At 40.5% G+C, this 25,547-nt stretch overlaps 1 protein-coding gene across 6 annotated transcripts in view; it reads right to left on the bottom strand.

Moving 5' to 3' along the window:
• The window catches only part of TENM4 (teneurin transmembrane protein 4), a 1,026,741-nt gene that overhangs the window by 510,514 nt on the left and 490,680 nt on the right, over window positions 1-25,547 (bottom strand). The gene's annotated exons all lie outside the window — the stretch shown is intronic.

Here is a 25,547-nt window from a genome sequence, read left to right as displayed (position 1 = left end):
TCAGCTCTGGAGTATAATACAGGATAAGTAATGTAATGTATGTACACAGTGACTGTACCAGCAGAATAGTGAGTGCAGCTCTGGAGTATAATACAGGATAAGTAATGTAATGTATGTACACAGTGACTGCACCAGCAGAATAGTGAGCGCAGCTCTGGAGTATAATACAGGATAAGTAATGTAATGTATGTACACAGTGACTGTACCAGCAGAATAGTGAGCGCAGTTCTGGAGTATAATACAGGATAAGTAATGTAATGTATGTACACAGTGACTGTACCAGCAGAATAGTGAGCGCAGCTCTGGAGTATAATACAGGATAAGTAATGTAATGTATGTACACAGTGACTGTACCAGCAGAATAGTGAGCGCAGCTCTGGAGTATAATACAGGATAAGTAATGTAATGTATGTACACAGTGACTGCACCAGCAGAATAGTGAGCGCAGCTCTGGAGTATAATACAGGATAAGTAATGTAATGTATGTACACAGTGACTGTACCAGCAGAATAGTCAGCGCAGCTCTGGAGTATAATACAGGATAAGTGATGTAATGTATGTACACAGTGACTGTACCAGCAGAATAGTGAGCGCAGCTCTGGAGTATAATACAGGATAAGTAATGTAATGTATGTACACAGTGACTGCACCAGCAGAATAGTGAGCGCAGCTCTGGAGTATAATACAGGATAAGTAATGTAATTTATGTACACAGTGACTGTACCAGCAGAATAGTGAGCGCAGCTCTGGAGTATAATACAGGATAAGTAATGTAATGTATGTACACAGTGACTGCACCAGCAGAATAGTGAGCGCAGCTCTGGAATATAATACAGGATAAGTAATGTAATGTATGTACACAGTGACTATACCAGCAGAATAGTGAGCGCAGCTCTGGAGTATAATACAGGATAAGTAATGTAATGTATGTACACAGTGACTGTACCAGCAGAATAGTGAGTGCAGCTCTGGAGTATAATACGGGATAAGTGATGTAATGTATGTACACAGTGACTGTACCAGCAGAAAAGTGAGCGCAGCTCTGGAGTATAATACAGGATAAGTGATGTAATGTATGTACACAGTGACTGTACCAGCAGAATAGTGAGCGCAGCTCTGGAGTATAATACAGGATAAGTAATGTAATGTATGTACACAGTGACTGTACCAGCAGAATAGTGAGCGCAGCTCTGGAGTATAATACAGGATAAGTAATGTAATGTATGTACACAGTGACTGTACCAGCAGAATAGTGAGTGCAGCTCTGGAGTATAATACAGGATAAGTGATGTAATGTATGTACACAGTGACTGCACCAGCAGAGTAGTGAGCGCAGCTCTGGAGTATAATACAGGATAAGTAATGTAATGTATGTACACAGTGACTGTACCAGCAGAATAGTGAGTGCAGCTCTGGAGTATAATACAGGATAAGTAATGTAATGTATGTACACAGTGACTGTACCAGCAGAATAGTGAGTGCAGCTCTGGAGTATAATACAGGATAAGTGATGTAATGTATGTACACAGTGACTGCACCAGCAGAGTAGTGAGCGCAGCTCTGGAGTATAATACAGGATAAGTAATGTAATGTATGTACACAGTGACTGTACCAGCAGAATAGTGAGTGCAGCTCTGGAGTATAATACAGGATAAGTAATGTAATGTATGTACACAGTGACTGCAGCAGCAGAATAGTGAGCACAGCTCTGGGGTATAATACAGGATAAGTAATGTAATGTAATGTATGTACACAGTGACTGTACCAGCAGAATATTGAGCGCAGCTCTGGAGTATAATACAGGATAAGTAATGTAATGTATGTACACAGTGACTGCACCAGCAGAATATTGAGCGCAGCTCTGGAGTATAATACAGGTAAGTAATGTAATGTATGTACACAGTGACTGTACCAGCAGAATAGTGAGCGCAGCTCTGGAGTATAATACAGGATAAGTAATGTAATGTATGTACACAGTGACTGCACCAGCAGAATAGTGAGCGCAGCTCTGGAGTATAATACAGGATAAGTAATGTAATGTATGTACACAGTGACTGTACCAGCAGAATAGTGAGTGCAGCTCTGGAGTATAATACAGAATAAGTAATGTATGCACACAGTGACTGCACCAGTAGAATAGTGAGTGCAGCTCTGGAGTATAATACAGGATAAGTAATGTAATGTATGTACACAGTGACTGCACCAGCAGAATAGTGAGCACAGCTCTGGGGTATAATACAAGATAAGTAATGTAATGTATGTACACAGTGACTGTACCAGCAGAATAGTGAGCGCAGCTCTGGAGTATAATACAGGATAAGTAATGTAATGTATGTACACAGTGACTGTACCAGCAGAATAGTGAGCGCAGCTCTGGAGTATAATACAGGATAAGTAATGTAATGTATGTACACAGTGACTGCACCAGCAGAATAGTGAGCGCAGCTCTGGAATATAATACAGGATAAGTAATGTAATGTATGTACACAGTGACTATACCAGCAGAATAGTGAGCGCAGCTCTGGAGTATAATACAGGATAAGTAATGTAATGTATGTACACAGTGACTGCACCAGCAGAATAGTGAGCGCAGCTCTGGGGTATAATACAAGATAAGTAATGTAATGTATGTACACAGTGACTGTACCAGCAGAATAGTGAGCGCAGCTCTGGAGTATAATACAGGATAAGTAATGTAATGTATGTACACAGTGACTGTACCAGCAGAATAGTGAGCGCAGCTCTGGAGTATAATACAGGATAAGTAATGTAATGTATGTACACAGTGACTGCACCAGCAGAATAGTGAGCGCAGCTCTGGAATATAATACAGGATAAGTAATGTAATGTATGTACACAGTGACTGTACCAGCAGAATAGTGAGCGCAGCTCTGGAGTATAATACAGGATAAGTAATGTAATGTATGTACACAGTGACTGTACCAGCAGAATAGTGAGCGCAGCTCTGGAGTATAATACAGGATAAGTAATGTAATGTATGTACACAGTGACTGTACCAGCAGAATAGTGAGCGCAGCTCTGGAGTATAATACAGGATAAGTGATGTAATGTATGTACACAGTGACTGTACCAGCAGAATAGTGAGCGCAGCTCTGGAGTATAATACAGGATAAGTGATGTAATGTATGTACACAGTGACTGTACCAGCAGAATAGTGAGCGCAGCTCTGGAGTATAATACAGGATAAGTAATGTAATGTATGTACACAGTGACTGTACCAGCAGAATAGTGAGCGCAGCTCTGGAGTATAATACAGGATAAGTAATGTAATGTATGTACACAGTGACTGCACCAGCAGAATAGTGAGTGCAGCTCTGGAGTATAATACAGGATAGGTGATGTAATGTATGTACACAGTGACTGTTCCAGCAGAGTAGTGAGCGCAGCTCTGGAGTATAATACAGGATAAGTAATGTAATGTATGTACACAGTGACTGTACCAGCAGAATAGTGAGCACAGCTCTGGAGTATAATACAGGATAAGTAATGTAAAGTATGTACACAGTGACTGTACCAGCAGAATAGTGAGTGCAGTTCTGGAGTATAATACAGGATAAGTAATGTAATGTATGTACACAGTGACTGTACCAGCAGAATAGTGAGCGCAGCTCTGGAGTATAATACAGGATAAGTAATGTAATGTATGTACACAGTGACTGTACCAGCAGAATAGTGAGTGCAGCTCTGGAGTATAATACAGAATAAGTAATGTATGCACACAGTGACTGCACCAGCAGAATAGTGAGTGCAGCTCTGGAGTATAATACAGGATAAGTAATGTAATGTATGTACACAGTGACTGCAGCAGCAGAATAGTGAGCACAGCTCTGGGGTATAATACAGGATAAGTAATGTAATGTAATGTATGTACACAGTGACTGTACCAGCAGAATATTGAGCGCAGCTCTGGAGTATAATACAGGATAAGTAATGTAATGTATGTACACAGTGACTGTACCAGCAGAATAGTGAGCGCAGCTCTGGAGTATAATACAGGATAAGTAATGTAATGTATGTACACAGTGACTGCACCAGCAGAATATTGAGCGCAGCTCTGGAATATAATACAGGATAAGTAATGTAATGTATGTACACAGTGACTGTACCAGCAGAATAGTGAGCGCAGCTCTGGAGTATAATACAGGATAAGTAATGTAATGTATGTACACAGTGACTGCACCAGCAGAATAGTGAGCGCAGCTCTGGAGTATAATACAGGATAAGTAATGTAATGTATGTACACAGTGACTGTACCAGCAGAATAGTGAGTGCAGCTCTGGAGTATAATACAGAATAAGTAATGTATGCACACAGTGACTGCACCAGTAGAATAGTGAGTGCAGCTCTGGAGTATAATACAGGATAAGTAATGTAATGTATGTACACAGTGACTGCACCAGCAGAATAGTGAGCACAGCTCTGGGGTATAATACAAGATAAGTAATGTAATGTATGTACACAGTGACTGTACCAGCAGAATAGTGAGCGCAGCTCTGGAGTATAATACAGGATAAGTAATGTAATGTATGTACACAGTGACTGTACCAGCAGAATAGTGAGCGCAGCTCTGGAGTATAATACAGAATAAGTAATGTAATGTATGTACACAGTGACTGCACCAGCAGAATAGTGAGCGCAGCTCTGGAGTATAATACAGGATAAGTAATGTAATGTATGTACACAGTGACTGTACCAGCAGAATAGTGAGTGCAGCTCTGGAGTATAATACAGGATAAGTAATGTAATGTATGTACACAGTGACTGTTCCAGCAGAATAGTGAGAGCAGCTCTGGAGTATAATACAGGATAAGTAATGTAATGTATGTACACAGTGACTGTACCAGCAGAATAGTGAGCATAGCTCTGGAGTATAATACAGGATAAGTAATGTAAAGTATGTACACAGTGACTGTACCAGCAGAATAGTGAGTGCAGCTCTGGAGTATAATACAGGATAAGTAATGTAATGTATGTACACAGTGACTGTACCAGCAGAATAGTGAGCACAGCTCTGGGGTATAATACAGGATAAGTAATGTAATGTATGTACACAGTGACTGTACCAGCAGAATAGTGAGCGCAGCTCTGGAGTAAAATACAGGATAAGTAATGTAATGAATGTACACAGTGACTGTACCAGCAGAATAGTGAGCGCAGCTCTGGAGTATAATACAGGATAAGTAATGTAATGTATGTACACAGTGACTGTACCAGCAGAATAGTGAGCGCAGCTCTGGAGTATAATACAGGATAAGTAATGTAATGTATGTACACAGTGACTGTACCAGCAGAATAGTGAGCGCAGCTCTGGAGTATAATACAGGATAAGTAATGTAATGTATGTACACAGTGACTGTTCCAGCAGAATAGTGAGCGCAGCTCTGGAGTATAATACAGGATAAGTAATGTAATGTATGTACACAGTGACTGCACCAGCAGAATAGTGAGCGCAGCTCTGGAGTATAATACAGGATAAGTAATGTAATGTATGTACACAGTGACTGTACCAGCAGAATAGTGAGCGCAGCTCTGGAGTATAATACAGGATAAGTAATGTAATGTATGTACACAGTGACTGTACCAGCAGAATAGTGAGCGCAGCTCTGGAGTATAATACAGGATAAGTAATGTAATGTATGTACACAGTGACTATACCAGCAGAATAGTGAGCGCAGCTCTGGAGTATAATACAGGATAAGTAATGTAATGTATGTACACAGTGACTGTACCAGCAGAATAGTGAGTGCAGCTCTGGAGTATAATACGGGATAAGTGATGTAATGTATGTACACAGTGACTGTACCAGCAGAAAAGTGAGCGCAGCTCTGGAGTATAATACAGGATAAGTGATGTAATGTATGTACACAGTGACTGTACCAGCAGAATAGTGAGCGCAGCTCTGGAGTATAATACAGGATAAGTAATGTAATGTATGTACACAGTGACTGTACCAGCAGAATAGTGAGCGCAGCTCTGGAGTATAATACAGGATAAGTAATGTAATGTATGTACACAGTGACTGTACCAGCAGAATAGTGAGTGCAGCTCTGGAGTATAATACAGGATAAGTGATGTAATGTATGTACACAGTGACTGCACCAGCAGAGTAGTGAGCGCAGCTCTGGAGTATAATACAGGATAAGTAATGTAATGTATGTACACAGTGACTGTACCAGCAGAATAGTGAGTGCAGCTCTGGAGTATAATACAGGATAAGTAATGTAATGTATGTACACAGTGACTGTACCAGCAGAATAGTGAGTGCAGCTCTGGAGTATAATACAGGATAAGTGATGTAATGTATGTACACAGTGACTGCACCAGCAGAGTAGTGAGCGCAGCTCTGGAGTATAATACAGGATAAGTAATGTAATGTATGTACACAGTGACTGTACCAGCAGAATAGTGAGTGCAGCTCTGGAGTATAATACAGGATAAGTAATGTAATGTATGTACACAGTGACTGCAGCAGCAGAATAGTGAGCACAGCTCTGGGGTATAATACAGGATAAGTAATGTAATGTAATGTATGTACACAGTGACTGTACCAGCAGAATATTGAGCGCAGCTCTGGAGTATAATACAGGATAAGTAATGTAATGTATGTACACAGTGACTGTACCAGCAGAATATTGAGCGCAACTCTGGAGTATAATACAGGTAAGTAATGTAATGTATGTACACAGTGACTGTACCAGCAGAATAGTGAGCGCAGCTCTGGAGTATAATACAGGATAAGTAATGTAATGTATGTACACAGTGACTGCACCAGCAGAATAGTGAGCGCAGCTCTGGAGTATAATACAGGATAAGTAATGTAATGTATGTACACAGTGACTGTACCAGCAGAATAGTGAGTGCAGCTCTGGAGTATAATACAGAATAAGTAATGTATGCACACAGTGACTGCACCAGTAGAATAGTGAGTGCAGCTCTGGAGTATAATACAGGATAAGTAATGTAATGTATGTACACAGTGACTGCACCAGCAGAATAGTGAGCACAGCTCTGGGGTATAATACAAGATAAGTAATGTAATGTATGTACACAGTGACTGTACCAGCAGAATAGTGAGCGCAGCTCTGGAGTATAATACAGGATAAGTAATGTAATGTATGTACACAGTGACTGTACCAGCAGAATAGTGAGCGCAGCTCTGGAGTATAATACAGGATAAGTAATGTAATGTATGTACACAGTGACTGCACCAGCAGAATAGTGAGCGCAGCTCTGGAATATAATACAGGATAAGTAATGTAATGTATGTACACAGTGACTATACCAGCAGAATAGTGAGCGCAGCTCTGGAGTATAATACAGGATAAGTAATGTAATGTATGTACACAGTGACTGTACCAGCAGAATAGTGAGCGCAGCTCTGGAGTATAATACAGGATAAGTAATGTAATGTATGTACACAGTGACTGTACCAGCAGAATAGTGAGCGCAGCTCTGGAGTATAATACAGGATAAGTGATGTAATGTATGTACACAGTGACTGTACCAGCAGAATAGTGAGCGCAGCTCTGGAGTATAATACAGGATAAGTGATGTAATGTATGTACACAGTGACTGTACCAGCAGAATAGTGAGCGCAGCTCTGGAGTATAATACAGGATAAGTAATGTAATGTATGTACACAGTGACTGTACCAGCAGAATAGTGAGCGCAGCTCTGGAGTATAATACAGGATAAGTAATGTAATGTATGTACACAGTGACTGCACCAGCAGAATAGTGAGTGCAGCTCTGGAGTATAATACAGGATAGGTGATGTAATGTATGTACACAGTGACTGTTCCAGCAGAGTAGTGAGCGCAGCTCTGGAGTATAATACAGGATAAGTAATGTAATGTATGTACACAGTGACTGTACCAGCAGAATAGTGAGCACAGCTCTGGAGTATAATACAGGATAAGTAATGTAAAGTATGTACACAGTGACTGTACCAGCAGAATAGTGAGTGCAGTTCTGGAGTATAATACAGGATAAGTAATGTAATGTATGTACACAGTGACTGTACCAGCAGAATAGTGAGCGCAGCTCTGGAGTATAATACAGGATAAGTAATGTAATGTATGTACACAGTGACTGTACCAGCAGAATAGTGAGTGCAGCTCTGGAGTATAATACAGAATAAGTAATGTATGCACACAGTGACTGCACCAGCAGAATAGTGAGTGCAGCTCTGGAGTATAATACAGGATAAGTAATGTAATGTATGTACACAGTGACTGCAGCAGCAGAATAGTGAGCACAGCTCTGGGGTATAATACAGGATAAGTAATGTAATGTAATGTATGTACACAGTGACTGTACCAGCAGAATATTGAGCGCAGCTCTGGAGTATAATACAGGATAAGTAATGTAATGTATGTACACAGTGACTGTACCAGCAGAATAGTGAGCGCAGCTCTGGAGTATAATACAGGATAAGTAATGTAATGTATGTACACAGTGACTGCACCAGCAGAATATTGAGCGCAGCTCTGGAATATAATACAGGATAAGTAATGTAATGTATGTACACAGTGACTGTACCAGCAGAATAGTGAGCGCAGCTCTGGAGTATAATACAGGATAAGTAATGTAATGTATGTACACAGTGACTGCACCAGCAGAATAGTGAGCGCAGCTCTGGAGTATAATACAGGATAAGTAATGTAATGTATGTACACAGTGACTGTACCAGCAGAATAGTGAGTGCAGCTCTGGAGTATAATACAGAATAAGTAATGTATGCACACAGTGACTGCACCAGTAGAATAGTGAGTGCAGCTCTGGAGTATAATACAGGATAAGTAATGTAATGTATGTACACAGTGACTGCACCAGCAGAATAGTGAGCACAGCTCTGGGGTATAATACAAGATAAGTAATGTAATGTATGTACACAGTGACTGTACCAGCAGAATAGTGAGCGCAGCTCTGGAGTATAATACAGGATAAGTAATGTAATGTATGTACACAGTGACTGTACCAGCAGAATAGTGAGCGCAGCTCTGGAGTATAATACAGAATAAGTAATGTAATGTATGTACACAGTGACTGCACCAGCAGAATAGTGAGCGCAGCTCTGGAGTATAATACAGGATAAGTAATGTAATGTATGTACACAGTGACTGTACCAGCAGAATAGTGAGTGCAGCTCTGGAGTATAATACAGGATAAGTAATGTAATGTATGTACACAGTGACTGTTCCAGCAGAATAGTGAGAGCAGCTCTGGAGTATAATACAGGATAAGTAATGTAATGTATGTACACAGTGACTGTACCAGCAGAATAGTGAGCATAGCTCTGGAGTATAATACAGGATAAGTAATGTAAAGTATGTACACAGTGACTGTACCAGCAGAATAGTGAGTGCAGCTCTGGAGTATAATACAGGATAAGTAATGTAATGTATGTACACAGTGACTGTACCAGCAGAATAGTGAGCACAGCTCTGGGGTATAATACAGGATAAGTAATGTAATGTATGTACACAGTGACTGTACCAGCAGAATAGTGAGCGCAGCTCTGGAGTAAAATACAGGATAAGTAATGTAATGAATGTACACAGTGACTGTACCAGCAGAATAGTGAGCGCAGCTCTGGAGTATAATACAGGATAAGTAATGTAATGTATGTACACAGTGACTGTACCAGCAGAATAGTGAGCGCAGCTCTGGAGTATAATACAGGATAAGTAATGTAATGTATGTACACAGTGACTGTACCAGCAGAATAGTGAGCGCAGCTCTGGAGTATAATACAGGATAAGTAATGTAATGTATGTACACAGTGACTGTTCCAGCAGAATAGTGAGCGCAGCTCTGGAGTATAATACAGGATAAGTAATGTAATGTATGTACACAGTGACTGCACCAGCAGAATAGTGAGCGCAGCTCTGGAGTATAATACAGGATAAGTAATGTAATGTATGTACACAGTGACTGTACCAGCAGAATAGTGAGCGCAGCTCTGGAGTATAATACAGGATAAGTAATGTAATGTATGTACACAGTGACTGTACCAGCAGAATAGTGAGCGCAGCTCTGGAGTATAATACAGGATAAGTAATGTAATGTATGTACACAGTGACTGTACCAGCAGAATAGTGAGCGCAGCTCTGGAGTATAATACAGGATAAGTAATGTAATGTATGTACACAGTGACTGTACCAGCAGAATAGTGAGCGCAGCTCTGGAGTATAATACAGGATAAGTAATGTAATGTATGTACACAGTGACTGTTCCAGCAGAATAGTGAGCACAGCTCTGGAGTATAATACAGGATAAGTAATGTAATGTATGTACACAGTGACTGCACCAGCAGAATAGTGAGCGCAGCTCTGGAGTATAATACAGGATAAGTAATGTAATGTATGTACACAGTGACTGTACCAGCAGAATAGTGAGCGCAGCTCTGGAGTATAATACAGGATAAGTAATGTAATGTATGTACACAGTGACTGTACCAACAGAATAGTGAGCGCAGCTCTGGAGTATAATACAGGATAAGTAATGTAATGTATGTACACAGTGACTGTACCAGCAGAATAGTGAGCGCAGCTCTGGAGTATAATACAGGATAAGTAATGTAATGTATGTACACAGTGACTGTACCAGCAGAATAGTGAGCGCAGCTCTGGAGTATAATACAGGATAAGTAATGTAATGTATGTACACAGTGACTGCACCAGCAGAATAGTGAGCGCAGCCCTGGAGTATAATACAGGATAAGTAATGTAATGTATGTACACAGTGACTGTACCAGCAGAATAGTGAGCGCAGCTCTGGAGTATAATACAGGATAAGTAATGTAATGTATGTACACAGTGACTGTTCCAGCAGAATAGTGAGCGCAGCTCTGGAGTATAATACAGGATAAGTAATGTAATGAATGTACACAGTGACTGTACCAGCGGAATAGTGAGCACAGCTCTGGAGTATAATACAGGATAAGTAATGTAAAGTATGTACACAGTGACTGTACCAGCAGAATAGTGAGTTCAGCTCTGGAGTATAATACAGGATAAGTAATGTAATGTATCTACACAGTGACTGTACCAGCAGAATAGTGAGTGCAGCTCTGGAGTATAATACAGAATAAGTAATGTATGCACACAGTGACTGCACCAGCAGAATAGAGAGTGCAGCTTTGGAGTATAATACAGGATAAGTAATGTAATGTATGTACACAGTGACTGCACCAGCAGAATAGTGAGCACAGCTCTGGGGTATAATACAGGATAAGTAATGTAATGTATGTACACAGTGACTGCACCAGCAGAATAGTGAGCGCAGCTCTGGGGTATAATACAGGATAAGTAATGTAATGTATGTACACAGTGACTGCACCAGCAGAATATTGAGCGCAGCTCTGGAGTATAATACAGGATAAGTAATATAATGTATGTACACAGTGACTGCACCAGCAGAATAGTGAGCGCAGCTCTGGAGTATAATACAGGATAAATAATGTAATGTATGTACACAGTGACTGTACCAGCAGAATAGTGAGTGCAGCTCTGGAGTATAATACAGAATAAGTAATGTATGCACACAGTGACTGCACCAGCAGAATATTGAGCGCAGCTCTGGAGTATAATACAGGATAAGTAATGTAATGTATGTACACAGTGACTGTACCAGCAGAATAGTGAGCGCAGCTCTGGAGTATAATACAGGACAAGTAATGTAATGTATGTACACAGTGACTGTACCAGCAGAATAGTGAGCGCAGCTCTGGAGTATAATACAGGATAAGTAATGTAATGTATGTACACAGTGACTGCACCAGCAGAATAGTGAGCGCAGCTCTGGAGTATAATAGAGGATAAGTAATGTAATGTATGTACACAGTGACTGTACCAGCAGAATAGTGAGCGCAGCTCTGGAGTATAATACAGGATAAGTAATGTAATGTATGTACACAGTGACTGCACCAGCAGAATAGTGAGTGCAGCTCTGGAGTATAATACAGGATAAGTAATGTAATGTATATACACAGTGACTGCACCAGCAGAATAGTGAGTGCAGCTCTGGAGTATAATACAGGAGAAGTAATGTAATGTATATACACAGTGACTGCACCAGCAGAATAGTGAGCGCAGCTCTGATGTATAATACAGGATAAGTAATGTAATGTATGTACACAGTGACTGTACCAGCAGAATAGTGAGCGCAGCTCTGGAGTATAATACAGGATAAGTAATGTAATGTATGTACACAGTGACTGAACCAGCAGAATAGTGAGTGCAGCTCTAGAGTATAATACAGGATAAGTAATGTAATGTATGTACACAGTGACTGCAGAATAGTGAGCGCAGCTCTGGAGTATAATACAGGATAAGTAATGTAATGTATGTACACAGTGACTGTACCAGCAGAATAGTGAGTGCAGCTCTGGAGTATAATACAGGATAAGTAATGTAATGTATGTACACAGTGACTGCACCAGCAGAATAGTGAGCGCAGCTCTGGAGTATAATACAGGATAAGTAATGTAATGTATGTACACAGTGACTGTACCAGCAGAATAGTGAGCGCAGTTCTGGAGTATAATACAGGATAAGTAATGTAATGTATGTACACAGTGACTGTACCAGCAGAATAGTGAGCGCAGCTCTGGAGTATAATACAGGATAAGTAATGTAATGTATGTACACAGTGACTGTACCAGCAGAATAGTGAGCGCAGCTCTGGAGTATAATACAGGATAAGTAATGTAATGTATGTACACAGTGACTGCACCAGCAGAATAGTGAGCGCAGCTCTGGAGTATAATACAGGATAAGTAATGTAATGTATGTACACAGTGACTGTACCAGCAGAATAGTCAGCGCAGCTCTGGAGTATAATACAGGATAAGTGATGTAATGTATGTACACAGTGACTGTACCAGCAGAATAGTGAGCGCAGCTCTGGAGTATAATACAGGATAAGTAATGTAATGTATGTACACAGTGACTGCACCAGCAGAATAGTGAGCGCAGCTCTGGAGTATAATACAGGATAAGTAATGTAATGTATGTACACAGTGACTGTACCAGCAGAATAGTGAGCGCAGCTCTGGAGTATAATACAGGATAAGTAATGTAATGTATGTACACAGTGACTGCACCAGCAGAATAGTGAGCGCAGCTCTGGAATATAATACAGGATAAGTAATGTAATGTATGTACACAGTGACTATACCAGCAGAATAGTGAGCGCAGCTCTGGAGTATAATACAGGATAAGTAATGTAATGTATGTACACAGTGACTGTACCAGCAGAATAGTGAGTGCAGCTCTGGAGTATAATACAGGATAAGTAATGTAATGTATGTACACAGTGACTGTACCAGCAGAATAGTGAGCGCAGCTCTGGAGTATAATACAGGATAAGTGATGTAATGTATGTACACAGTGACTGTACCAGCAGAATAGTGAGCGCAGCTCTGGAGTATAATACAGGATAAGTGATGTAATGTATGTACACAGTGACTGTACCAGCAGAATAGTGAGCGCAGCTCTGGAGTATAATACAGGATAAGTAATGTAATGTATGTACACAGTGACTGTACCAGCAGAATAGTGAGCGCAGCTCTGGAGTATAATACAGGATAAGTAATGTAATGTATGTACACAGTGACTGCACCAGCAGAATAGTGAGTGCAGCTCTGGAGTATAATACAGGATAAGTGATGTAATGTATGTACACAGTGACTGTTCCAGCAGAGTAGTGAGCGCAGCTCTGGAGTATAATACAGGATAAGTAATGTAATGTATGTACACAGTGACTGTACCAGCAGAATAGTGAGCACAGCTCTGGAGTATAATACAGGATAAGTAATGTAAAGTATGTACACAGTGACTGTACCAGCAGAATAGTGAGTGCAGTTCTGGAGTATAATACAGGATAAGTAATGTAATGTATGTACACAGTGACTGTACCAGCAGAATAGTGAGTGCAGCTCTGGAGTATAATACAGAATAAGTAATGTATGCACACAGTGACTGCACCAGCAGAATAGTGAGTGCAGCTCTGGAGTATAATACAGGATAAGTAATGTAATGTATGTACACAGTGACTGTACCAGCAGAATAGTGAGCGCAGCTCTGGAGTATAATACAGGATAAGTAATGTAATGTATGTACACAGTGACTGCAGCAGCAGAATAGTGAGCACAGCTCTGGGGTATAATACAGGATAAGTAATGTAATGTAATGTATGTACACAGTGACTGTACCAGCAGAATATTGAGCGCAGCTCTGGAGTATAATACAGGATAAGTAATGTAATGTATGTACACAGTGACTGTACCAGCAGAATAGTGAGCGCAGCTCTGGAGTATAATACAGGATAAGTAATGTAATGTATGTACACAGTGACTGCACCAGCAGAATATTGAGCGCAGCTCTGGAATATAATACAGGATAAGTAATGTAATGTATGTACACAGTGACTGTACCAGCAGAATAGTGAGCGCAGCTCTGGAGTATAATACAGGATAAGTAATGTAATGTATGTACACAGTGACTGCACCAGCAGAATAGTGAGCGCAGCTCTGGAGTATAATACAGGATAAGTAATGTAATGTATGTACACAGTGACTGTACCAGCAGAATAGTGAGTGCAGCTCTGGAGTATAATACAGAATAAGTAATGTATGCACACAGTGACTGCACCAGTAGAATAGTGAGTGCAGCTCTGGAGTATAATACAGGATAAGTAATGTAATGTATGTACACAGTGACTGCACCAGCAGAATAGTGAGCACAGCTCTGGGGTATAATACAAGATAAGTAATGTAATGTATGTATACAGTGACTGTACCAGCAGAATAGTGAGCGCAGCTCTGGAGTATAATACAGGATAAGTAATGTAATGTATGTACACAGTGACTGTACCAGCAGAATAGTGAGCGCAGCTCTGGAGTATAATACAGAATAAGTAATGTAATGTATGTACACAGTGACTGCACCAGCAGAATAGTGAGCGCAGCTCTGGAGTATAATACAGGATAAGTAATGTAATGTATGTACACAGTGACTGTACCAGCAGAATAGTGAGTGCAGCTCTGGAGTATAATACAGGATAAGTAATGTAATGTATGTACACAGTGACTGTTCCAGCAGAATAGTGAGCGCAGCTCTGGAGTATAATACAGGATAAGTAATGTAATGTATGTACACAGTGACTGTACCAGCAGAATAGTGAGCATAGCTCTGGAGTATAATACAGGATAAGTAATGTAATGTATGTACACAGTGACTGCACCAGCAGAATAGTGAGCGCAGCTCTGGAGTATAATACAGGATAAGTAATGTAATGTATGTACACAGTGACTGCACCAGCAGAATAGTGAGTGCAGCTCTGGAGTATAATACAGGATAAGTAATGTAATGTATGTACACAGTGACTGTACCAGCAGAATAGTGAGCGCAGCTCTGGAGTATAATACAGGATAAGTAATGTAATGTATGTACACAGTGACTGTACCAACAGAATAGTGAGCGCAGCTCTGGAGTATAATACAGGATAAGTAATGTAATGTATGTACACAGTGACTGTACCAGCAGAATAGTGAGCGCAGTTCTGGAGTATAATACAGGATAAGTAATGTAATGTATGTCCACAGTGACTGTACCAGCAGAATAGTGAGCGCAGCTCTGGAGTATACTACAGGACTAAGTCACTGTAATGTATGTACACAGTGACTGCACCAGCAGAACTAGTGAGCGCATCCCTGGAGTATAATACAGGATCAGTAATGTACTGTATGTACACAGTGACTGTACCAGCAGAATAGTCAGAGCGCAGCTCTGAGTATCATACAGGATAAGTACTGTAATGTATGTACAAGCTGCCACTGTTCCAGCAGACTAGTGAGCGCAGCTCCTGGAAGTATTATACTCCAGAGCTGCGCTCACTATTCTGCTGGTACAGTCACTGTGTACATACATTACATTACTTATCCTGTATTATACTCCAGAGCTGCACTCACTATTCTGCTGGTGCAGTCACTGTGTACATACATTACATTACTTATCCTGTATTATACTCCAGAGCTGCGCTCACTATTCTGCTGGTGCAGTCACTGTGTACATACATTACATTACTTATCCTGTATTATACTCCAGAGCTATGCTCACTATTCTGCTGGTACAGTCACTGTGTACATACATTACATTACTTATCCTGTATTATACTCCAGAGCTGCGCTCACTATTCTGCTGGAACAGTCACTGTGTACATACATTACATTACTTATCTGTATTATACTCCAGAGCTGCACTCACTATTCTGCTGGTACAGTCACTGTGTACATACATTACATTACTTATCCTGTATTATACTCCAGAGCTGCGCTCACTATTCTGCTGGTGCAGTCACTGTGTACATACATTACATTACTTATTCTGTATTATACTCCAGAGCTGCGCTCACTATTCTGCTGGTACAGTCACTGTGTACATACATTACATTACTTATCCTGTATTATACTCCAGAGCTGCGCTCACTATTCTGCTGGTACAGTCACTGTATACATACATTACATTACTTATCCTTGTATTATACCCCAGAGCTGTGCTCACTATTCTGCTGGTGCAGTCACTGTGTACATACATTACATTACTTATCCTGTATTATACTCCAGAGCTGCACTCACTATTCTACTGGTGCAGTCACTGTGTGCATACATTACTTATTCTGTATTATACTCCAGAGCTGCACTCACTATTCTGCTGGTACAGTCACTGTGTACATACATTACATTACTTATCCTGTATTATACTCCAGAGCTGCGCTCACTATTCTGCTGGTGCAGTCACTGTGTACATACATTACATTACTTATCCTGTATTATACTCCAGAGCTGCGCTCACTATTCTGCTGGTACAGTCACTGTGTACATACATTACATTACTTATCCTGTATTATATTCCAGAGCTGCGCTCAATATTCTGCTGGTGCAGTCACTGTGTACATACATTACATTACTTATCCTGTATTATACTCCAGAGCTGCGCTCACTATTCTGCTGGTACAGTCACTGTGTACATACATTACATTACTTATCCTGTATTATACTCCAGAGCTGCGCTCAATATTCTGCTGGTACAGTCACTGTGTACATACATTACATTACATTACTTATCCTGTATTATACCCCAGAGCTGTGCTCACTATTCTGCTGCTGCAGTCACTGTGTACATACATTACATTACTTATCCTGTATTATACTCCAGAGCTGCGCTCACTATTCTGCTGGTACAGTCACTGTGTACATACATTACATTACTTATCCTGTATTATACTCCAGAGCTGCACTCACTATTCTGCTGGTGCAGTCACTGTGTGCATACATTACCTTATTCTGTATTATACTCCAGAGCTGCACTCACTATTCTGCTGGTACAGTCACTGTGTACATACATTACATTACTTATCCTGTATTATACTCCAGAACTGCACTCACTATTCTGCTGGTACAGTCACTGTGTACATACTTTACATTACTTATCCTGTATTATACTCCAGAGCTGTCGCTCACTATTCTGCTGGTACAGTCACTGTGTACATACATTACATTACTTATCCTGTATTATACTCCAGAGCTGCGCTCACTACTCTGCTGGAACAGTCACTGTGTACATACATTACATCACTTATCCTGTATTATACTCCAGAGCTGCACTCACTATTCTGCTGGTGCAGTCACTGTGTACATACATTACATTACTTATCCTGTATTATACTCCAGAGCTGCGCTCACTATTCTGCTGGTACAGTCACTGTGTACATACATTACATTACTTATCCTGTATTATACTCCAGAGCTGCGCTCACTATTCTGCTGGTACAGGTCACTGTGTACATACATTACATCACTTATCCTGTATTATACTCCAGAGCTGCGCTCACTATTCTGCTGGTACAGTCACTGTGTACATACATTACATCACTTATCCTGTATTATACTCCAGAGCTGCGCTCACTATTCTGCTGGTACAGTCACTGTGTACATACATTACATTACTTATCCTGTATTATACTCCAGAGCTGCACTCACTATTCTGCTGGTACAGTCACTGTGTACATACATTACATTACTTATCCTGTATTATACTCCAGAGCTGCGCTCACTATTCTGCTGGTATAGTCACTGTGTACATACATTACATTACTTATCCTGTATTATATTCCAGAGCTGCGCTCACTATTCTGCTGGTGCAGTCACTGTGTACATACATTACATTACTTATCCTGTATTATACTCCAGAGCTGCGCTCACTATTCTGCTGGTACAGTCACTGTGTACATACATTACATTACTTATCCTGTATTATACTCCAGAGCTGCGCTCACTATTCTGCTGGTGCAGTCACTGTGTACATACATTACATTACTTATCCTGTATTATACTCCAGAGCTGCGCTCACTATTCTGCTGGTACAGTCACTGTGTACATACATTACATTACTTATCCTGTATTATACTCCAGAGCTGCGCTGCACTATTCTGCTGGTACAGTCACTGTGTACATACATTACATTACTTATCCTGTATTATACTCCAGAGCTGCGCTCACTATTCTGCTGGTGCAGTCACTGTGTACATACATTACATTACTTATCCTGTATTATACTCCAGAGCTGCGCTCACTATTCTGCTGGTACAGTCACTGTGTACATACATTACATTACTTATCCTGTATTATACTCCAGAGCTGCGCTCACTATTCTGCTGGTACAGTCACTGTGTACATACATTACATTACTTATCCTGTATTATACTCCAGAGCTGCGCTCACTATTCTGCTGGTACAGTCACTGTGTACATACATTACATTACTTATCCTGTATTATACTCCAGAGCTGCGCTCACTATTCTGCTGGTGCAGTCACTGTGTACATACATTACATTACTTATCCTGTATTATACTCCAGAGCTGCACTCACTATTCTGCTGGTACAGTCACTGTGTACATACATTACATTACTTATCCTGTATTATACTCCAGAGCTGCGCTCACTATTCTGCAGTCACTGTGTACATACATTACATTACTTATCCTGTATTATACTCTAGAGCTGCACTCACTATTCTGCTGGTTCAGTCACTGTGTACATACATTACATTACTTATCCTGTATTATACTCCAGAGCTGCGCTCACTATTCTGCTGGTACAGTCACTGTGTACATACATTACATTACTTATCCTGTATTATACATCAGAGCTGCGCTCACTATTCTGCTGGTGCAGTCACTGTGTATATACATTACATTACTTCTCCTGTATTATACTCCAGAGCTGCACTCACTATTCTGCTGGTGCAGTCACTGTGTATATACATTACATTACTTATCCTGTATTATACTCCAGAGCTGCACTCACTATTCTGCTGGTGCAGTCACTGTGTACATACATTACATTACTTATCCTGTATTATACTCCAGAGCTGCGCTCACTATTCTGCTGGTACAGTCACTGTGTACATACATTACATTACTTATCCTCTATTATACTCCAGAGCTGCGCTCACTATTCTGCTGGTGCAGTCACTGTGTACATACATTACATTACTTATCCTGTATTATACTCCAGAGCTGCGCTCACTATTCTGCTGGTACAGTCACTGTGTACATACATTACATTACTTGTCCTGTATTATACTCCAGAGCTGCGCTCACTATTCTGCTGGTACAGTCACTGTGTACATACATTACATTACTTATCCTGTATTATACTCCAGAGCTGCGCTCAATATTCTGCTGGTGCAGTCACTGTGTGCATACATTACTTATTCTGTATTATACTCCAGAGCTGCACTCACCTATTCTGCTGGTACAGTCACTGTGTACATACATTACATTATTTATCCTGTATTATACTCCAGAGCTGCGCTCACTATTCTGCTGGTGCAGTCACTGTGTACATACATTATATTACTTATCCTGTATTATACTCCAGAGCTGCGCTCAATATTCTGCTGGTGCAGTCACTGTGTACATACATTACATTACTTATCCTGTATTATACCCAGAGCTGCGCTCACTATTCTGCTGGTGCAGTCACTGTGTACATACATTACATTACTTATCCTGTATTATACCCCAGAGCTGTGCTCACTATTCTGCTGGTGCAGTCACTGTGTACATACATTACATTACTTATCCTGTATTATACTCCAAAGCTGCACTCTCTATTCTGCTGGTGCAGTCACTGTGTGCATACATTACTTATTCTGTATTATACTCCAGAGCTGCACTCACTATTCTGCTGGTACAGTCACTGTGTAGATACATTACATTACTTATCCTGTATTATACTCCAGAGCTGAACTCACTATTCTGCTGGTACAGTCACTGTGTACATACTTTACATTACTTATCCTGTATTATACTCCAGAGCTGTGCTCACTATTCCGCTGGTACAGTCACTGTGTACATTCATTACATTACTTATCCTGTATTATACTCCAGAGCTGCGCTCACTATTCTGCTGGAACAGTCACTGTGTACATACATTACATTACTTATCCTGTATTATACTCCAGAGCTGCGCTCACTATTCTGCTGGTACAGTCACTGTGTACATACATTACATTACTTATCCTGTATTATACTCCAGGGCTGCGCTCACTATTCTGCTGGTGCAGTCACTGTGTACATACATTACATTACTTATCCTGTATTATACTCCAGAGCTGCGCTCACTATTCTGCTGGTACAGTCACTGTGTACATACATTACATTACTTATCCTGTATTATACTCCAGAGCTGCGCTCACTATTCTGCTGGTACAGTCACTGTGTACATACATTACATTACTTATCCTGTATTATACTCCAGAGCTGCGCTCACTATTCTGTTGGTACAGTCACTGTGTACATACATTACATTACTTATCCTGTATTATACTCCAGAGCTGCGCTCACTATTCTGCTGGTACAGTCACTGTGTACATACATTACATTACTTATCCTGTATTATACTCCAGAGCTGCGCTCACTATTCTGCTGGTGCAGTCACTGTGTACATACATTACATTACTTATCCTGTATTATACTCCAGAGCTGTGCTCACTATTCTGCTGGAACAGTCACTGTGTACATACATTACATTACTTATCCTGTATTATACTCCAGAGCTGCGCTCACTATTCTGCTGGTACAGTCACTGTGTACATACATTACATTACTTATCCTGTATTATACTCCAGAGCTGCGCTCACTATTCTGCTGGTACAGTCACTGTGTACATACATTACATTACTTATCCTGTATTATACTCCAGAGCTGCGCTCACTATTCTGCTGGTACAGTCACTGTGTACATACATTACATTACTTATCCTGTATTATACTCCAGAGCTGCGCTCACTATTCTGCTGGTACAGTCACTGTGTACATACATTACATTACTTATCCTGTATTATACTCCAGAGCTGCGCTCACTATTCTGCTGGTGCAGTCACTGTGTACATACATTACATTACTTATCCTGTATTATACTCCAGAGCTGCGCTCACTATTCTGCTGGAACAGTCACTGTGTACATACATTACATTACTTATCCTGTATTATACTCCAGAGCTGCGCTCACTATTCTGCTGGTACAGTCACTGTGTACATACATTACATTACTTATCCTGTATTATACTCCAGAGCTGCGCTCACTATTCTGCTGGTACAGTCACTGTGTACATACATTACATTACTTATCCTGTATTATACTCCAGAGCTGCGCTCACTATTCTGCTGGTACAGTCACTGTGTACATTCATTACATTACTTATCCTGTATTTTACTCCAGAGCTGCGCTCACTATTCTGCTGGTACAGTCACTGTGTACATACATTACATTACTTATCCTGTATTATACCCCAGAGCTGTGCTCACTATTCTGCTGGTACAGTCACTGTGTACATACATTACATTACTTATCCTGTATTATACTCCAGAGCTGCACTCACTATTCTGCTGGTACAGTCACTGTGTACATACTTTACATTACTTATCCTGTATTATACTCCAGAGCTATGCTCACTATTCTGCTGGTACAGTCACTGTGTACATACATTACATTACTTATCCTGTATTATACTCCAGAGCTGCTCTCACTATTCTGCTGGAACAGTCACTGTGTACATACATTACATTACTTATCCTGTATTATACTCCAGAGCTGCACTCACTATTCTGCTGGTACAGTCACTGTGTACATACATTACATTACTTATCCTGTATTATACTCCAGAGCTGCGCTCACTATTCTGCTGGTGCAGTCACTGTGTACATACATTACATTACTTATTCTGTATTATACTCCAGAGCTGCGCTCACTATTCTGCTGGTACAGTCACTGTGTACATACATTACATTACTTATCCTGTATTATACTCCAGAGCTGCGCTCACTATTCTGCTGGTACAGTCACTGTGTACATACATTACATTACTTATCTTGTATTATACCCCAGAGCTGTGCTCACTATTCTGCTGGTGCAGTCACTGTGTACATACATTACATTACTTATCCTGTATTATACTCCAGAGCTGCACTCACTATTCTACTGGTGCAGTCACTGTGTGCATACATTACTTATTCTGTATTATACTCCAGAGCTGCACTCACTATTCTGCTGGTACAGTCACTGTGTACATACATTACATTACTTATCCTGTATTATACTCCAGAGCTGCGCTCACTATTCTGCTGGTGCAGTCACTGTGTACATACATTACATTACTTATCCTGTATTATACTCCAGAGCTGCGCTCACTATTCTGCTGGTACAGTCCACTGTGTACATACATTACATTACTTATCCTGTATTATATTCCAGAGCTGCGCTCAATATTCTGCTGGTGCAGTCACTGTGTACATACATTACATTACTTATCCTGTATTATACTCCAGAGCTGCGCTCACTATTCTGCTGGTACAGTCACTGTGTACATACATTACATTACTTATCCTGTATTATACTCCAGAGCTGCGCTCAATATTCTGCTGGTACAGTCACTGTGTACATACATTACATTACATTACTTATCCTGTATTATACCCCAGAGCTGTGCTCACTATTCTGCTGCTGCAGTCACTGTGTACATACATTACATTAACTTATCCTGTATTATACTCCAGAGCTGCACTCACTATTCTGCTGGTGTCAGTCACTGTGTGCATACATTACTTATTCTGTATTATACTCCAGAGCTGCACTCACTATTCTGCTGGTACAGTCACTGTGTACATACATTACATTACTTATCCTGTATTATACTCCAGAGCTGCGCTCACTATTCTGCTGGTACAGTCACTGTGTACATACATTACATTACTTATCCTGTATTATACTCCAGAACTGCACTCACTATTCTGCTGGTACAGTCACTGTGTACATACTTTACATTACTTATCCTGTATTATACTCCAGAGCTGTGCTCACTATTCTGCTGGTACAGTCACTGTGTACATACATTACATTACTTATCCTGTATTATACTCCAGAGCTGCGCTCACTACTCTGCTGGAACAGTCACTGTGTACATACATTACATCACCTATCCTGTATTATACTCCAGAGCTGCACTCACTATTCTGCTGGTGCAGTCCACTGTGTACATACATTACATTACTTATCCTGTATTATACTCCAGAGCTGCGCTCACTATTCTGCTGGTACAGTCACTGTGTACATACATTACATTACTTATCCTGTATTATACCTCCAGAGCTGCGCTCACTATTCTGCTGGTACAGTCACTGTGTACATACATTACATCACTTATCCTGTATTATACTCCAGAGCTGCGCTCACTATTCTGTCTGGTACAGTCACTGTTGTACATACATTACATCACTTATCCTGTATTATACTCCAGAGCTGCGCTCACTATTCTGCTGGTACAGTCACTGTGTACATACATTACATTACTTATCCTGTATTATACTCAGAGCTGCGCTCACTATTCTGCTGGTACAGTCACTGTGTACATACATTACATTACTTATCCTGTATTATACTCCAGAGCTGCGCTCACTATTCTGCTGGTATAGTCACTGTGTACATACATTACATTACTTATCCTGTATTATATTCCAGAGCTGCGCTCACTATTCTGCTGGTGCAGTCACTGTGTACATACATTACATTACTTATCCTGTATTATACTCCAGAGCTGCGCTCACTATTCTGCTGGTACAGTCACTGTGTACATACATTACATTACTTATCCTGTATTATACTCCAGAGCTGCGCTCACTATTCTGCTGGTACAGTCACTGTGTACATACATTACATTACTTATCTTGTATTATACCCCAGAGCTGTGCTCACTATCTGCTGGTGCAGTCACTGTGTACATACATTACATTACTTATCCTGTATTATACTCCAGAGCTGCACTCACTATTCTACTGGTGCAGTCACTGTGTGCATACATTACTTATTCTGTATTATACTCCAGAGCTGCACTCACTATTCTGCTGGTACAGTCACTGTTGTACATACATTACATTACTTATCCTGTATTATACTCCAGAGCTGCGCTCACTATTCTGCTGGTGCAGTCACTGTGTACATACATTACATTACTTATCCTGTATTATACTCCAGAGCTGCGCTCACTATTCTGCTGGTACAGTCACTGTGTACATACATTACATTACTTACCTGTATTATACTCCAGAGTTGCGCTCAATATTCTGCTGGTACAGTCACTGTGTACATACATTACATTACTTATCCTGTATTATACTCCAGAGCTGCGCTCAATATTCTGCTGGTACAGTCACTGTGTACATACATTACATTACATTACTTATCCTGTATTATACCCCAGAGCTGTGCTCACTATTCTGCTGCTGCAGTCACTGTGTACATACATTACATTACTTATCCTGTATTATACTCCAGAGCTGCACTCACTATTCTGCTGGTACAGTCACTGTGTACATACATTACATTACTTATCCTGTATTATACTCCAGAGCTGCGCTCACTACTCTGCTGGTGCAGTCACTGTGTACATACATTACATCACTTATCCTGTATTATACTCCAGAGCTGCACTCACTATTCTGCTGGTACAGTCACTGTGTACATACATTACATTACTTATCCTGTATTATACTCCAGAGCTGCACTCACTATTCTGCTGGTACAGTCACTGTGTACATACATTACATTACTTATCCTGTATTATACTCCAGAGCTGCGCTCACTACTCTGCTGGTGCAGTCACTGTGTACATACATTACATCACTTATCCTGTATTATACTCCAGAGCTGCAGCTCACTATTCTGCTGGTACAGTCACTGTGTACATACATTACATTACTTATCCTGTATTATACTCCAGAGGCTGCGCTCACTATTCTGCTGGTACAGTCACTGTGTACATACATTACATTACTTATCCTGTATTATACTCCAGAGCTGCGCTCACTATTCTGCTGGTACAGTCACTGTGTACATACATTACATCACTTATCCTGTATTATACTCCAGAGCTGCGCTCACTTTTCTGCTGGTACAGTCAC

Source organism: Leptodactylus fuscus, chromosome 2 (genome assembly GCF_031893055.1).
Source record: "Leptodactylus fuscus isolate aLepFus1 chromosome 2, aLepFus1.hap2, whole genome shotgun sequence".
Lineage (NCBI taxonomy): Eukaryota > Metazoa > Chordata > Amphibia > Anura > Leptodactylidae > Leptodactylus > Leptodactylus fuscus.
Note: the sequence above shows the minus strand (reverse complement) of the source record. Positions and strands in the feature narration are given on the sequence as shown.